At 41.6% G+C, this 10,987-nt stretch overlaps 1 protein-coding gene across 1 annotated transcript in view; it reads left to right on the top strand.

Annotated features, from left to right (window-relative positions):
- The first annotated feature begins 1,308 nt into the window (after positions 1 to 1,308).
- Positions 1,309 to 10,987, top strand: part of KPNA1 (karyopherin subunit alpha 1) — a 205,752-nt gene continuing 196,073 nt past the window's right edge. Inside the window, exon 1 of the mRNA XM_078656634.1 lies at positions 1,309 to 1,557. The gene's annotated coding sequence lies outside the window, so the exon portion shown is untranslated. The remainder of the gene's footprint in view (positions 1,558 to 10,987) is intronic.

Below are 10,987 nucleotides of genomic sequence, written 5' to 3'. Positions count from 1 at the left end.
TGCTGGGCCTGCAGGGGCCTCACTGCGGGTGCTTGAGCCAGGCGGGAGACCTTAATTCATGGAACATATCTGCCTGCCCTGGCCGTCCTCCTCCTTCCACAAGATGGAGCCCAGCATGACCTCAACATCAGCCCGGGGATCCAGCATGCTACTTCCGCCCACCAGCACCCTTCCTTCTTCCCCTACGGCCATCTCCACCTCGGGGACCCCTACGGACCCAAGACCACTTCCCCTAAGTGCAACACCATCTGAACGCCTGGCTGAACGATGGCAAGAATGTCATTCTCTGTAAATATGTAATATATAATTGTCCAACCCTAATCGCTTTTTAAAATGTAATCTTGAGTGATTTACAACTTGTATATATGTAACTCTAACCGCCAGTGTCTGTATAGATGTATGTACTTACTACGATTCTTTTGTGAATGTATAGTTTTTCTGTTTGTATCTTTTATGTAACTCATGTACTTGGAAGTCCTTATGTAATGTAACTGGTCCTTTTGTAAAGCGATCTGACACCTTTGGGTAAAGTTTGCACTGTATAAAATTGCATTAAATAAATGAAATATATATTTTTTAATGCAATAGGTCTCGCATGTGCGAGAGTTTAAGCTATTAGTATTGTAAATGACAATGCGTTTTAGTTATGTTTTAAAAACCGAAACATAAATAAAAGGCATTGTCATTTACAATGCCAATAGCTCAAACTCGGTGAATGCGACACCTATTTCATTGCAAATGCTTGTTTTTCGGTGCTCTTAATTGAATTAAAACTTTCAGACGCGAAAGCTGTGAAATTCTGTGTGTTTCGGCCACAATTCAGTGTTTTTATATTCCCTTTTGTTAAAGAATATACTTTACAAACGGAAATTTTCAATAACTTCAGGACCGGCGGGTCCAAATATAAGCCTGAGCCGCGTTTGGAAATTGAGTCATAAACATTTCCCTGAATTGATGTAAGGAGCAGCACTTCTTTCATGTCGCCCTTTCTAATCTTCCTTTCTATTTCCATGTCATAAATCCCTTCCTACGCAAATGACGTCATTCCCTGTGCTGGGATGAAGGGAACACCAACACGCATGTTTGACGTTCAGTTACTTTAATTCTCAAGCATGATGGGAGAGCGAGTTCTGGTGTTATTAACAAAGCCTGTGCCTGCCTGAAGGAGAGGGAGTGCGAACTACGTTTCCCGATACGCTTTAATACTAAGTCTAAATCTCAGACCAGCCCCGAACTGACCGCTGAGATTCCTGGGAAACATAGTCTTTAAGCATCCCACAACAACGAGCTGCAGTGCAAGAAGAAACTACATCTCCCAGATTCTTGCGGGGTGCCAGGAGAGGCCCGTCGAGCTCGCTCACCCAGCCCTGGTACGTGCGCACTAAAGATACCGGCTATCATTGCGAGGCCTGCCTCCTCCAGTCTGGGCTGATCGGCTGTTGGCCACACACCCTTGGGAGAGCCAGTGCGCGCGCAGGGTGCGCCTGACAGCCGTTTCACCTGCCGACCGCCGACGCCGCGAGAGGGACGCTTCTGCCCGAGAGACCCAGCAAAAAGGTAACTGCCGGTGGGAGCTGCGTCAGCGCCATGCCCTGCCAAGGAACCGCCGGGGCGAGGGGGGGAGGGGGGGGGGGTCACGCGCGCTCGGTGCCTGGCTGCGCGTGCCCCCCCCGGGCCTGGCCTCCCCCCTCTGAGGTACCCCCCCCTTCCTGGGGTCTGCCCACCCATGGAGGCCTGGGGTGATGACAAAGTGCCCCTGTCCCATTTTAGCATGTCAGTCAGCTGGCAAGCCCCTGGAGGTGGCCACGGGGCCCAGTGCCACTTCATCAGTCAGGTATTCAGTCTGGACAGTGCCAGGGGCACGAGCTCTAGCAGTACCACCCAGTTGGTGGGCACGTCTGTGTCTCATTCGAGGCCAGAGTGTTGTAAATAAATGTAGATGGATCCCAAGGATACTTCTGGTTAAGTTACAGGATAGGTTTATTAAAATACAGCAGAGCAATACACCTCGCCAGCTGACCAGACCATCAACTGACAAGTGTGGAAGCTTCAAATAATGTTCATTATTGTATTGCATTTTTTATTATTAGTGCATTGTGTTCAATTTCTTGGCTATGTGTTATTTGCCATATTGTCATTATTTTATTTGTTTCATCTAATCTATTCACAATGCATTTGTGCCCCATAAAGAAGGGAGATATGTTGTAATTTATGTTTACCTGCTGCTCAGCCAGAATATGTGGCGTGGAATGTAGGATTGGATTTACAACACAGAGCCTTTAAGCATCAGCGAGGTCAAACCGACGAGTGCACTTAGAATTTGCCTGGCCCTGTCAACCGAGATTGTACCTAACTTGGCTGGTAAATTAGGGAATCTATAGTGAGCTATCTAAGATCAAGGGCTGGATATTTGAGGGTGCCTGCTGCACACAGATACCTACCTAGAGGGTTGCTTTTAATCTGTTTCCAGGTGATGATATAGGCTAATAATATCGGTTGCGAGCAAATTCTCATTTTAGGTGGGACATGTGATTACCACAGTGATGCAGCGGAAAAGCTTACCAAATTCTTATCTCTCTACACCACAATATATTATTATTCCAACTGGGCCCATAAGCGTAGAATATCTTTATCACTAATTTATTTACCATCCTGTTTACTAAACCATAGTCCTCCAATGGATCTTTTTGCTGAGCTAACAGGGACTTAGAGATTTGGAGAACGTGAGGGAATTTCCATATGAGAACCTAACATAAAGAATTGCCAAACACATGCCTGTTTACATTACCTTTCCTGTACACTGGAACACAAACCTTGAGACGAGTAAATATTGACCAAAAGAATATGTTACTCATGAAACCATCTATCTAAAGACTCAATTTGAATGGACAAATCCTGAAATCGTATTTTGAATCCGATTTAATACCCGATAATTAGTACAAATTGCCACACAAGAAAATACAGTTAAACAATGAACATTTGCTGGTTGCCTGTAGAGAGTAGTAGTTAAACAAAAGGAGAATTCAAGACTCAGTTGTCAGATTATACAAACCCAAATATGGCTGAGAGATTTAGTCCGTCTTCAGATATGAAATTTGCCAAGTCAGAAACTGCAGCACAGCGTGCCACAGAAGGAGTCAGTTAACTCTTCAACCGATAGGTTATTTTCCTGCTCACCTTTACCACTCGGTAAAGTGCAGGTTCTGATTGCCAGTCAAGAAAGTTCAGTTCAAAGTTTGGCACTGAGGGAAAATTAAGAGTCAATCCAACAGCATGCCAGGCAGGGAAAATGAAAATGACAGCCAGCCCCAATGCCTCATTCAGGGGGCAATTATACTCCAAAAAGTTAAAGGTTTACACCCACAAAGTATCTTTTTTGTCAGTCCATAATGGTTTCCATTGGTCACTCACAATGGGCTGTTAATGGGCTGATCAATGCATCATTAAATCCTCCGGAAGAATTAAGTAATCCTTGTGAAAATTCATTAGTTTTGTTAAGTTCAGTTTGTATTACATTTCCATCCCTTCCATGGAAGTAGGTAAAACAATACTTTGCTCACCCGAAACGCTCTCCCTGGGTTTGTAATAATATTGCCATATTTCTGTCAGAAGTGTTGACTAACTAGAAACGAATCCATTGTTAACCAATAACAAATAGAAACTTCATGAAAAGATCTCAGTGTACAAAGTGACCCCTTCATAGAATTTTACACGCAAGCAGGAAAGAAAAGCATCTGAGGCCTACACAATTTCGCTGAATCATTGCTGTGTTCTGATTTATTATAAATCAAACATTAATTTCAATGTCTCTTGATTAGTTCAATTACTATTCTTCTTTAAAGGTTACATGTCAATATTAGGCACTACTAAAAACCTAAAATAAAAAGAATCTCTTTATAACATTATTTGCACGTTATCGTTTATCAAAGCAAAATATTAACGTGTCACTCTGAAATACACGTTTTCACTACATAATTTTACAGAAAGCTGCATATTTGCATAATATCGATTATTACTAGAGCAAGCATTTTTAACAATTTCAGGACCTTTATCATGCCAAAAATTTCATTTTCATGTATTTTAAAAGTTATCGTCACCACACTCACTCTGTTTGCTATATTTTGTTTCTCAAAACCACGTAAATATGTACAGGCTTACTTATGGTTTCTCTTTGTTTACGTTTTCAGTTTATCATGTTTCGGACATTCTGCATGACTTTACGATGCAGTATGAAATCTCAAGTTTTTCGACTTAGCCAACTTACATGTCTCCAACAATAATTGTCGTAAATATCCTTTGATAGCGAGACTTGATAGAGGCAAGCGTCATTCAACATTTATGCTCCATCAACAGTAATAAAAACAATTGCACACTGAATGAAATAATTCAGTGGTATGTGAAGAGCAGAGAAAAAGGTTGTTACCAGACTTAAAAGCGCAATAGCGCAAGCATGCACCACCTGCCAAACAACCAATGAACGTCTGCAGTCTTTGGGCATCTCTAGAACATCGGTCATTCTCTGGCCAGGCAGACTGCCATCATGTTAATACTGGGGCAGGATTGTGTATTCCTTGCTGCATATGAAACTGGTATCCTGGCTTTACTTTTGAGCCTACCATTCTGGTAAAGTAGTGCTAGCACAGAGTACTAGGCCTGTCCCCAACATGTGGTCCAGAAATGGTTCTGTTACCTAAAGCAGGGCAGCATGAACACCCTCATAAAAAAGCAGACCACTGTCTGCTGTAATAGCTCCATCAATAAAGCTGTGGGGGCTGCGTATCGCGTGTTATTATATTGCGGCTAGACCTTTTTTTCCTCTTATCAGAAAAAGTGGTCTACCACTCTCGTGTGAATTTTCACCTTTGTGAGTTTTGTGTGACTGAATGCTGAAGTAAGTGAGACTATTTTGGACAACCCTGATTTAGGATGGCGGATTGGGCCAGCTTTCCCTTCAGGGAAAATGTAACTGGGTGCATTCCTGTGGCTGGAGACACTGAAGGGTAGGGGGTTGAGGCAGGACACCATTTAGATATTCTGTTAAAACTTTGCTAGGAAGGAGCTGCTGATTTATTTTTTTCTGAGCACTGCCATTTGGTAGGAGTGTGAGTGGACCTGCAGTTTCTCTGTTGTTCAACATAAGGGAGTTTCAAAGCTAGACCTGTCCTTTTGCCCCTCCCCGCACCCCCCACATCACTGCTTCAGGAAGGGTGATTACTGCAGAGTTCAGAGATATCACACTTCATGATGCTAATGTTTTGGTACTTCTGCTTAGAGCCAGCCCTCACTTCACACAAAGGCAGTGTCCGGAGAGGAGCCTGAAAAAGCACTAGAAAGAACCGCCTCCAAAAGGCTTGGAAATTGGAGGCTTTGGATTCCCATCCCAAGTCGGGTAAAGTGCATAAAAATGATATTTAAAAATCACTACTTTGATCAGTCCCAAGTTCTTAGTAGCCACGGAAGAGATTACTCATCATAGTATTCCAAGAGCTGCAGAGCGGTGGTGTCTCTTGGACAGCTAGTACCTTAAATGTAAAGGGCTTCACCTGAAGTTTGTAGGAGCTGCTGAGGGTCTTTCTGGTGCCTGCCTGATTAGCGTGCCTAGTCCTGCAGCATAAGAGCTTGACAAGGAGGAGATGCCCAGCATGCTCCCAGTGAGTGTAATAACCAGCGAATGCAGATGACATTGGAGAGCAATGCCATAAGCGATTCATGACACAAGTGGGTCTCCCAGTCAGTTTGAACAGTTCCTGCTGTGAAAAGCCACAAAGTATAACAAATTAAGAGTGTCTGTCTATCGGCTGCGTACTGGTGTTATAGATGCCAGAAATATAACACTCATCGCTGCTAAGGGTAGCCTAGTCGGCCTTCTGACCGCAGTTGCCGAGCAAGATGTGATTTGATGCCCAGGCCCATGGTTCTTTAATCGTCCAGCTATGCTGGTGCAGAGGAGTTGTAACTTCGAGGACTGAAGGGATGGGTTTGCCCGTCATATTACCCAATCTGCGAGACCATCACACGTACCAAGACGCTTCACATGTGAACAAAGGAAGATATGCACTAAGAGGAAATCAGGGGGGGGAGGGGGGTTTAACAGTGACACAATTTTGCACCCGTGCCCAATTCATGAACCTTGCACAGAATACTGTTGACTATAGCCACTAAGGGACCTCACTGTTTGAAAGAATTGTTGGGGCAAGACAACAGAAATATTAAGGAACAGGTAGTCCTTTTGAATTCAAATCATTTTTATTGAAGAAAATCGTGCAAAAACGAAAGAAAATACATACAATACATACAATAAATGGGACAAGGAAAAGGTAGTCATTTTGGTATGATGATCGTTTTCTTCAAAGCGTTATGCCCTGCAAATGCAAGATAGCAATGTGCCTAGATTACTCTTCTTCTCTAGTCTAGTTACAGGCACACCATAATTTGGACTACTGCTGATCAGGGCTAATCCAAATGCCTGTCTTTAACCGAGTCTCTACAGTATCGTAGTGGGTATTCAAATTGACATGCAGGGATATAACTTGTTAGGCGGAGTATTGGAGATTTTTGCAGTTTATTGCAAGTCCTGATAGGTAAACAAACTTACTGTTCCCACAGACCAGTGTATTAAAATGTTCCTGGGCTCCCTAACAAAAAGCACAATATCATCCTCGTGTAAAGACAAGAGGAGCCCTCGCTCCTTGATTTGAAGACCTCTGACTGTTATTATTATGAGGATGATGATGTTGCTGTAATTTACATGTTAACAGTTTTATCTCTAAAGCGAAGAGGATAGGGAATAGCGGAAATCCCTCTAAAAATAGTAATTGGGCTGGGCAGCTGACTATTCACATGGAACCATGCTGTGTGCTGGCTAACAGCCCAAACCCCAAAACGACCTCAACATGCACATCCTTTCCTATGTGATGAGTAGGTATTCCTGCTCAAGTGATTGAATTGCCAGTGTCCAAGAAGATGCCTGCCTTGTTAAGGTCCGCATTCAATTGATGTAATAGTGTAAATATGGTTAACAAATTGTGTGTTGTGAACCTACCAGGTATAAATCCAGACTGTTTGGGAACCACCATCTTTAGGGTTGTGGGGAGTTTCCTGAAAGCTAGGAGATTGGCAAGGTTTTTAATGCCAGTATTTATGAAAAGGGGTGGTGAAGTTATAGGGGGAAAAAAAGCAACACAAGAAAATGAAACTGAAATTCTAGAGCACTTAAGGAGTTATGTATCAAATACGGTAATGTCATGGAATGTTAGGACTGGCAAAATACAAGTTATAATTTTCTCAATTTTAAAATGCTTCGAATAAAATGTTTGGTTTGGAATGTTGCTGGCCTGAATAGTAAAAGGAAAAGACGTTTAGTCCGGGAAGAAATGACTCTGTATAAGCCTAATTTGGTTTTTCTATCTGAGACACATGTTGCCTATGCTGATAGAAAAATCTTGGGATATTTGGGACTTGAGGTGATAACTTGTTCGAAATTTAATGCATCTATAAGGGGGGTTGCTATTTTGAAAGATAAACGGGTTAAGCTAGAAATTGGGAAGAGTGTCTGTGATAAAAAAGGGAGGTGGGCTATCATTCAATTAATGGTGGAAAAAATCAAATATGTTTTTTGTATAGTTTATGGGTCAAATTTTGATTATGCTTATATTTTTGATCAGTTGAATATGGAATTATTGCAGTGGGCAGGCGAATTAATCATTATGGGTGATTTTAACTGCATAATGGACTACAAGATTGATACTACAAGGGGCAATGTAAATTATAGAATGCGGAAAACACAAGCTGCTATCCTTGAATTAGGGCGCATTCATAATATTAAAGATGTCTGGCGAGCTGCCTTTCCTACCACACCTGGGTTTACATACTACTCTGCCTCTCACAAGCTCTGCTCACGCATCGATATGGTCTGGGCATCAGATAGAGTAATGAGAAACAGCACCATCGAACTTTGCCCTAGAATTAATTCAGATCACAACCCTATTTTATTTACTTTTGATACTGATAAGAGCTATATAACACCCCGAACATTTTCATTTCCTAGGCACTTATTCACCAATATCTTATTTATTTCACAACTCAAGTTACACATTGCAGACTTTATCAAGATTAATCTTAACTCTACGACATGTTTAATGGTATGGGACTCTTGCAAGGCGAGTATCCGGGGCTTTACTCAGCAATTTCTATTTCATCAAAATTCCGAGCGGTTTAAAAAGGACAGGGCTTTGGTTAACGATATACTTTCTACTGAACTGTTACTAGCAGAGGCTCTTCGTCGACAAGCCACGAATATAACAGAATTGGAACTACAATTAGGACGACTGAAATCTGCTTTAAAAACCATCTTCTGTGATAAGAGTAGCATTAAATTACACAAATTTCAAGTGACACAGTATGAGAGCGGCTATAAAGTCGGAAAGTTATTAGCCTATAAAATAGCTGATGAACGAGCTAATACTCTTATTAAGAATTTAAAGAGCCCTAATAATAATATAATTGACCAACCCAATCAAATTTTAGAACACGTCGCTGCATTTTATAAAAAACTATACACTCCAGAAAATCAACCGACAGAGGTGGATATTCAGAAATATCTGGACGAGTTTCAGGAGAAATCTGACTCCCTTGAGTTGGAACAACTATCTAACCCCATTAGTCCATGTGAAATAAGTAAGGCCATCTCTTCCTTACCAGCTGGAAAGGCATCCGGAGAAGATACGATCCCATTAGAAATTTATAAGGGGTGTGCAGAAGAACTTATACCTCTCCTCTCCCAAGTTATCAATTATATTGGGGAAAACAAGGTAGCCCCGAAATCCTGGAATAAGGTAAAACTAGTCTTTTTAAAAAAAAAAGGGAAAAACACCTGATCAGTGCGGCTCGTACCGCCCCATCTCGTCAATTAACGCGGATGCTAAAATATTTGCTAAAGTGTTAGCTACTCGATTAGCCCCTATAATACCATAAAATAGTAAGTCCAAACCAACACGGGTGTGTAATAGGTAGGGATACTACCGCACATATCAATCTGGCTGTTACAGCCTTTGTTATAGCTGAAAAGGAATCCACCCCACTCGGTATGATTATGCTTGACGCAGAAAAGGCTTTTGACCGAGTGGGGTGGGATTATTTGTGGCTAGTTATGACTGGTCTTGGTTTTGGGGGCACATTTTTAAACTGGATACAGTCACTGTATGATAATCCCATGGCTAGGATCAGCTATGCTGTTCTATTATCAGCATTGTTTACTATTGCTCGGGGAACCCGCCAGGGGTGTCCCCTATCACCTCTCTTATTTGCCTTATCAATAGAACCATTTCTTTATGCTTTACGTATACAACCACTCATTATCCCTTTTAAGTTCGGTCCTCATCTATTGTATCTTACAGCTTATGCTGACGACGTCGCCATATATTCAACCGATATCGGTGAGGCGATGCAGGGCATCATACTAGAAGCCAATAGATTTGGGGACGTCTCTGGCTATAAGTTAAATCTAAACAAAACCCAAATAATTGCTAATTATAAACCAGAAGGACTAACTATTGGACTGAGCTCGGCAGCTACTTACTTAAGGGTCAAACTATCTGCAAATATTAAGGATTTAATTAAATTTAATTACGATGACCTAGTTAAAAATACAGTAATTTTGCTAAAAAAATGGCATAAACTTCGTTTAAATATCATTGGCAGAATTAACTTGATCCGTATGATAATTTTTCCTAAATTCCTGTACTTTTTTCGCTCTATTCCTTTGGCATTATGTAATTCCTTTTTTTAAAAATTAGACGGGGTATTCAGTAGTTTCATTTGGGAATATCGCAAAGCCCGCAGATCGATGACACTATTAAAAGGCGCTATCGATATGGGAGGGCTGAACTTCCCGGACTTTAAATTGTACTTCTGGGCAGCATTTGTTGGACGCTTACGATACTCAATTAACTCTGAAGGTACAGAAAAGCAACCTTATTTCCTTACACTTATGTTTGATCTAGATGCAAAAATGTTTTTATGGAGAATTAATGACCCCAACTACTACAAAAGAGTTTGTTTTAAGATAGCGAGGGATCTAGTTAAAATTTGGCGTAACATCCAGGCCTCCTGTAACTTGAATTTTTTCCATCCCAACTTGATTTTGTGGGGAAACCCCGGCTTACCGGGAATATTCAATGACGGATTAACTAACCTATGGGGAACACATGGAATAAACAAGCATTGGAAATGCAATAGGTCTCGCATTAGGAAAGTTTGACTTTTTTTATTTATGTGTTGGTTTTGAAAATAGAAAAATTAATAGCTTTGTCAGTTACAATGTCAATAGTTTTAACTTTCGCAAATGTGACACCTATAGCATTTGTAATGCAATGTGTGTTGGATTTACGTGACTTAGATGTATTGATATTACAAATAACAATGGCTTTTAATTTTGTGAATAATTATTACTTAAATAAAATGTATTGTAATTTATAATGGCAATAGCTTAAACGTTTGTAAATATCTTTTGTGAAGATTATGTTCAGTGTATTTTATTGTGACGAAAATCCAAGAACCTTGCATTTGCACCTCCACACACACAGAGCGACATACACACACACACACACACACATATAGATGTGGTGGTGGTGGATCTGGGGGATATGGTGGTGGTGGATGTGGTGGTGGTGGTGATGGTGGATGCGGTGGTGATGGGGGTGGATGCGGTGGTGTTGGGGGTGGATGTGGTGGTGGTGGATGTGGTGGTGGTGGATGTGGTGGATGTGGTGGATGTGGTGAAGGTGGATGTGGTGAAGGTGGATGTGGTGAAGGTGGATGTGGTGAAGGTGGATGTGGTGAAGGTGGATGTGGTGAAGGTGGATGTGGTGATGGTGGATGTGGTGATGGTGGATGTGGTGGATGTGGTGGTGGAAATGATGGTGGTGGGTGTGGTGGATGTGGTGGTGGTGGATGCGGTGGTAGATGAGGTGGTGGATGTGGTGGATGG

The sequence above is a fragment of the Lissotriton helveticus genome, chromosome 8, assembly GCF_964261635.1.
Source record: "Lissotriton helveticus chromosome 8, aLisHel1.1, whole genome shotgun sequence".
In the NCBI taxonomy this organism is placed as follows: Eukaryota; Metazoa; Chordata; class Amphibia; order Caudata; family Salamandridae; genus Lissotriton; species Lissotriton helveticus.
Note: the sequence above shows the minus strand (reverse complement) of the source record. Positions and strands in the feature narration are given on the sequence as shown.